Raw genomic sequence first — 7,158 nt, 5'->3', positions numbered from 1 at the left:
GACCTTGTCTCAATTTTTTTTTTAATTTGTCTTTAGTCAGTCACCTTTTATATTTAATTATAATGCAAAGTCAGTGATGTTTTGATATTTTAGATTACATACATATCGTGGAAGATTAAAATCATAACATTATTTTGAATTTTTTTCTACTAGTTGGTGAAAAAGATATCATTTTTTGTGCATGCTCTGAATCTAAGATACATATAATCAAGTCATAATCTTAATATACAGAAACTTGAGTATTTTATCTGGGGTACATACTATTATTTTAATATCTAGAATGGGAAACTCATTGTGGCAGAAACTCAAACAAGAGCTTCCTCTAAATTTGATTTTCCTCTGTCTCTGAACATGTTACTGTGCTTTCTAAGCATTATGAGGTTCTAGAGAAGAGATTTTCACTTTAGTTTGTATCAAATTCATGAGTGAATAAATTCTACAGTATGCTTAAAACACTGAGAAGTAGGATAGGGAAAAACTCTATAATCCTCTTATGGATTTTTTTAACATGTTAATAAAATAATAATATGCCATTTACTTAAAATCTTTTTTGAAACAAGGTGCAGGGATAAATAATCCAAGTAACATGATATTTTCAATTTTAGGCAAAAGGTCTGACAAGACTTTGATCCTTCTTCAAGGCCTGGTGGGTCTGAAATAATCTTATCCACACATGAAAAACATTCAAAGCATTTAAAGGACCTGGCTATAATTACACAGTTCATGGTGGCAACTCATAGAATAAAAGTTCAACTAATTCGTTCCTTAGTCACATGTTATCCATTAGTTTAGCAATCTTGGATTCCTTAAGATTAAAGTATAATAAATAGTCTCTCTTCATTTGACTAACAAAGGGGACTAATGCCTTCCACAAGACAGAGCTTTTTCTTTTCTTTTCATGATACTATATTTACGTGTTCTCATAGCAAATCTTTCCTCTTTCAGTTGCTCAGAACGGATAAAGATAAATGAAGAATAATCTGTCTAATATTAGCATAATTCTGTAAAGAACTATAGCAATGTCTTGTTTACAAAAGCCAATTATACAAATATTATGCATAATGCACTCAGGAGTTCATTTAAACCAGGGGTTTTGAGTTACATGTTTAAGCAATATAAATACTAGACAACAGCTGTTTCCCTGGTGTATGATGGAGCCAACACCAGTCAGAGGTATATTATTAAATCTGATGATCAGTCAGGATAAGGTAGGCAATTCTCTGGTAACAAACCATCCTCAAATCTCAGTGCTTATACAGGCACTATTTCTTGCTCCACTAGATGGCTCATACTTGCTCACACTACCCATCATGGGTCATTAGGAGATCTCTGCTTATGGTCGCTCAGGAATTCATCTAACAAAGCAGCCACCACCTTGAAAATCATGGGTCACTGTGCTGGAAGCAAAAGAGAGAAATGTGGTGGGTTTGCCATCAACATTTAAATACTGTGGCCCAGAAGTGGTTTGTCACTTCTACTCATCACTTGTGGGTGACAAGTGCTAGAACTGGTCACCTAACCCCACCACAAGGGGACCAGCATGTACAATCTTACCATATGGATGTAAGGAGACAGAACAGGAAATATCTGTGAAACAGTGGTATTGTCAAAAACAATGTGTAAGATTAACTTTTGCTTAAACAAGTATATGTATTATTGCAGCAATGCTGGTCAAAAATAACTGCTGGATGGAGTAGTAGGTTATAGAAATTATGTAGACTGGGTACAACTTGCTACAAGTAAGAGATGAGCTGTGTAGTGCTAAATAAAGATGGCATATTTTCTGAAACATATGAGAAATCTGTCTTTTTAAGTGTAAAGGAATGAGGTCAAGACAATAATTTCCACTGAAGCAGTTAGTTACATGGAGCTGACCAGTTGTTATGGATACGTTTCAGACACTCTGGGACAGAATTATACAGTGAAAGTATGTGCACTGTAATGATCCAAGACTTGATTAGCGATATTTTGGGTATCTTAAACCTCTTCTTTAAATAGGCTACCAAAAATTTGAAACCAAAAGGGCTGAGAATCACTGCTTTAAAAAGTGAGTTATGATTGGAGGGAATAGGGTCCACCATCTAATAAACAGTAAAGAAATCAGAAGTCCTGGCTGGACGCAGTGGCTCACATCTATAATCCCAGCATTTTGTAAGGCCCAGGTGGATAGATGGCTTGAGCCCAGGAGTTCGAGATTAGATTGGGCAACCTGGCAAAACCCTGTCTCTACGCAAAATACAAAAATTAACCAGGTGGGGTGGCGCGCCTGTGGTCCCAGCTACTTGGGAGGCTGAAATGAGAGGATCACTTGAGCTCCGGAGGTAAAGGCTGCAGTGAGCCAAGATCACACCAGTGCACTCCAGCATGGGCTGCAGAGAGAGACGCTGTCTCAACAAATAAATAAATAAGTAGAATGAATAAATAAATAAGTCCTGTTGTTGTCAAGAAGTCAATAGACAATTTTTCCTAATATAATGATCTTAAGGACTTCATTTTTCCCATTTTTATTCCTTTTATTTACAACAATTTTCTTACTGGGTTTTCAATGCAACTTAATGCAATATGCAAGGATTTTATGTTTTTATTCACTGAGATTTGTGGATGGTTTGTTACCAGAGTATTGCCTACCCTATCTCAAAAAAAAATAGCTATATAAATCTTATATAAGCAATTAATTGCTTATGTAAGAACACTTATAAAAGCACTAAGGCTGGAGTGCAGTGGCATGACCATGGCTCACTGCAGCCTCGACCTCTCAGGCTCAAGCGACCCTCCCACCTCATCCTCCTGTGTAGCTGGGACTACAGGTTACCATGCCAAGCTAATTTTTAAATTTTCTGTAGCGACAGGTTTCACTATGTTATCAGGGCTGGTCTCAAATTCCTGAGGTCAAGTGATCCTCCTGTCTTGGCCTCCCAAAGCACTGGGATTACAGGCATGAACCACCTCACCTGGTTTGATCTTACATACAACTTTTCTTGAAAAACAGTTACCATGACAAGGGCTATTTTTTTTTCTCCTACTATTTGTTTTGAAAAATTTTAAACTTACAGGTTAAAATAATAGTGCAATAAATATCTATATATCTTTTTACTTAGAGTCACCATTTGTTTACATTTTTCCATATTTTCCTCTGTTTTAATCTGTCTACATACATGTATACATACTAAATGTGTGTATATACATTCATGTACTCACACCTACACATCAATATTACTTTTTTTGTGAAGATATTTGAGAACAAGTTTAGACATGGCATTTTTGTCCTAAATACTTCAGTATGTATCTTTTAAGTACATGGATATTCTTCTACATAAGCATGACATAATTATCACATTCAAAATTTAACAATAAAATTAAATATTTAATGTACTGCTCATTTAAAAACTGTAGTTGTTGTCTGAGTAATAACCTTTACAGCCACCTGCCCTTCCCCCAATCCAATCATGAATGAAGGCTTCTATGTAGTTACAGCAGAGACTGTGTTGTGGGAACCCAGATCTGCTTCTCTCATAGGGAATAACCTCAGGCAGCCAGGACCTGCTCTGCCTGTGGGGCTCACAGATTGCATGAAGTGCAAGGATGAGCCGAAAGTGTGGCTCCCAAGCAGCAACTGATGGGACAACTCTGAGGTCATCTACTTGCCCTCAAGGGACTCAGGCAGCTCTCTCTGTGAGATTGCTGATATGCAGCTGGGCTTGGCCTCTTTATTCTTCTTGGACTGACTTGACCTCTCACTTTCCTGTTTCTCCTGGGAACACTTGTAAGGAATGGCTCAGTGAATTTCCTTCTCAAGGTCGGCTTTGGGGATATATATTTACATATATAGTATATGTATATATGTAACAAAACAAAGACCATTCCTTTTACAGATTGTTCTCAATTTGGATTTTTCTGATTGTTTCATCATGATTAGATTTAGATAAAATATTGTTGACAAGAATACTAGATAGTACATAAGTGATGATGTGTCTTCCTAAAACAGGTTTTTGAAATTTTAAATTCTGATAACTGCTTTTCTTCCAAGAAATGCCATTATCTTTTGGCCAGCACTCAAATGAAATAGAGACATTCTTTTAAAATCGAATGTATTCTATTTTATTATGTTTTGCATTTCCCCTCTTGAGTTTCTCCTAGTTTACTTACCTCTCTACAGAGTAATAAAATTATATTCATATTCATAAGAAAAAGAAAAAAACCTGATGCAACCGAAATTGCCTTATTCATCTCTCACACTATTCTTACTTTGATGTTTAATATTATTATTTTATCTGTTTAATCCCATAATATATATTCTGACATAAATCTGCAAATTGTTGAAAACAATTTACTTAACATTTCAACTACTTAAAATTTTATTTTATTTCAGCCACCTAGAAAAATAGTTCTAAATTCTACAAAACCAAAACAAAACAACAAAAAAAGGATTTTTCTTGGACTCTGTTTGAAATTTCAAGCCTACCATCAATCAGATCTGTCCCAGACATAACTTCTCAGAAAGCTCTAATGGGATTTTGCCCTGTATGGTTTTGCTGAGACAAAAAAGCGACAGCTGCTTCCCCTTCCTTTTCTTCCTCTTCCTTCTCCCCCACCTCCTCCTTCTTCTCCTCTTCCTTCTTCTTCTTCCTTCTTGCACGTGTTTGATCTCTTTTTCCTGGCCTCTAATTTAGCAGCCAGTGATGGGGTGATGAATAACTAATCCGAGGGTCAGAGCTTCTTTCCTGAATCTTCCTGAAAAAAATCCCCCAGTAATTATAGGTTGCAAAAAACCTCTTCTACTTATTTAGCCATTCGCTCTTTTAGGTTCTCTTCATTTGTTTCAAATTAAATGATACTTTCTTTTCTCCCAAAATTCAAACTGGAGTTTCTTTGACTTCCTTCAGGTGGTGCTATATTAATTCAATGCTTGTTGCATTTTTAATGAATAATTTTAGGTAGTGAATTTCAAGTTCTGTATGAATTTCATTAATTCCACTTAAGTTGGGTTCCCAACAAAATGAACTTTTAAACATGTGTATTATTGTTTGGCCAAAATCACGAAATGGGTGTTCAGCTTACATTCTAATGACTTCCCCTCCTTCCTTCCTCACTCCCTCTCTCCCTCTTTTCCTTCCATCTTTCCTTCCTTCCTCCTTTCCAGCACCAGCTTTAGCAAGGAGCCCTAGCAGAAGACACCAGAAGGTTTCCAGCTGACTTGTCTCTTTTGTTCCTAAACCACTACTAACAGCAATATTAGTCATCACTTCCCCCGCTGCCCACTGTGCTATTTAAATCTCCCTCTTTGGTATATTTTTTCCTAAGTTTCCTTTTTCACTCCATAGTCAGGGATGTGGGGGAAACACTCCAGGCAACACCTCCCACACATGGCCACATAAATATTTATTAGCTTTTTAATTGTATCAATCTGTTCTGTACAACCTGTACAGCTTTTCATTGCTGACATCCTTTTTATTATTTCAAATGATAGTTTAGTATGATAGTTAAAAGGAACATATCTTTGTTCTTGTTTTGAATTGTAGAAAACTTAAACCGTCACAGGCCAGTGAGAATGTAAGATTCCTTTTAAAACATTTAAGAGGCATAATTTTGGCAGTCTTTGTTTAACTTGCTCAGTCACTCTTATGTGACTGGAAATTTTCTAAAGCTACCTTAGATCAGTTGATAGGCTATGTTTTCTCTTTCAATCTGTATGAATTCAATAAATGTTTTATTGAGAGTTTTCTAAGCACCAGATGCTGTATCAGGTACTAGGGATGACTATGAAATGACTCAGCTCCCAAGCACTTTATAATAGGGCTTAAGCAGTGTCATAACTAATACAATCCTAATAAAAGCATGCTGTGTGTTCAGACCTAAAAGCTTTCTCTGTGTGTGCATTTAGGTAAACAGTTTAATCTCTCTGGAGCCTAGCTCCTCTCTGTAAAATGAAAGAGTTGAATTAAATGATATATTCTATTATATAACACCATAAAAACACTTTACCTGGACCTGTTTGCACTCAGATCTGTCCTTCTACTCTGCTTCATTCTGGGAGGAAGCAGTTGATCCTCGGCAGGGGGACTTTTTCAGGCTCCAGAGAATTTCTGAAAGGATTGAGTCAACGGGCAGCAGGATTATATCAACCATGGGAAATTAGAGAGCAGGGTGACGAGTGGTTTTTGGTGGGGGGAGCTATCAAGACACTCCCTCCTTTTTTCAGCCTAAAGTGGCCTCTCCAGGGGCTTTATCTTCTCTGTGACTCCAGCCCCCATTGTATTGAGGCCACCAGAGATCCAGTCTCCTAGAGTGGTCATCTTGGTGCCAGTAATTGCATGTTTTCCTTTTGTCTCTCCAGCCCAAGAATGATAGACTTCCTGCCATCATCATCTCCCAGGATTATTTTAGAGCCCACTGTTTAATTCTCAACCTCTCCACTCTTCATGGAACCACCTCTGCTTTCCATTCCTTCCGCTGTGAACATTTGAGATGATTTCTGCTTTCTTGGTTAATCTATGGCTAACCACAGTGTTCACCTCTGATTTATTTTATAATTGAGGAAGGAAAATAGGAGCATAGATACATTAACGGAGCAGACCCAAACTAGCTCCTTGTATCCAAACGAAACAAAAGAAGGTTGTATCCAAACCTTCTTTTGATGCTGGTATCTATTGTTTGGTGCTTAGATACCAGCATCAAAGGAAGGTTTGTTTTATGCTTATTCTTATGGCCCAATAACGAGATGCAGATGAACTGGGATAGAAGAGAGTTTATTTCTATAAGTAGGTACAGAGAGAAGGCTGGGAAATATTGCCAGACCAACTCAAAATTATAAAGTTTTCCAGAGCTTATATACTTTCTAAGTTATATGTCTACATGTAAGTGTGTAAGTGTGCATTCATCTAAATACATAAGTAATCAACTTCTTTTTTTTCTTTCTTGAGACGGAGTTTTGCTCTTGTTGCCCAGGCTGGAGTGCAATGGCGCAATCTCAGCTCACTGTAACCTCTGCCTCCCGGGTTCAAGTGATCCTCTTGCCTCACCCTTCCAAGTAGCTGGGATTACAGGTGTGCACCACCACGACAGTCTAATTTTGTATTTTTAGTAGAGATGAAGTTTCTCCATGTTGGTCAGGCTGGTCTCAAACTCCTGACCTCAGGTGATCCACCTGCCTTGGCCTCC

The sequence above is a fragment of the Hylobates moloch genome, unplaced genomic scaffold (assembly GCF_009828535.3).
Source record: "Hylobates moloch isolate HMO894 unplaced genomic scaffold, HMol_V3 SCAFFOLD_1, whole genome shotgun sequence".
NCBI classification, from domain to species: domain Eukaryota; kingdom Metazoa; phylum Chordata; class Mammalia; order Primates; family Hylobatidae; genus Hylobates; species Hylobates moloch.
This window is presented reverse-complemented; position numbering follows the sequence as displayed.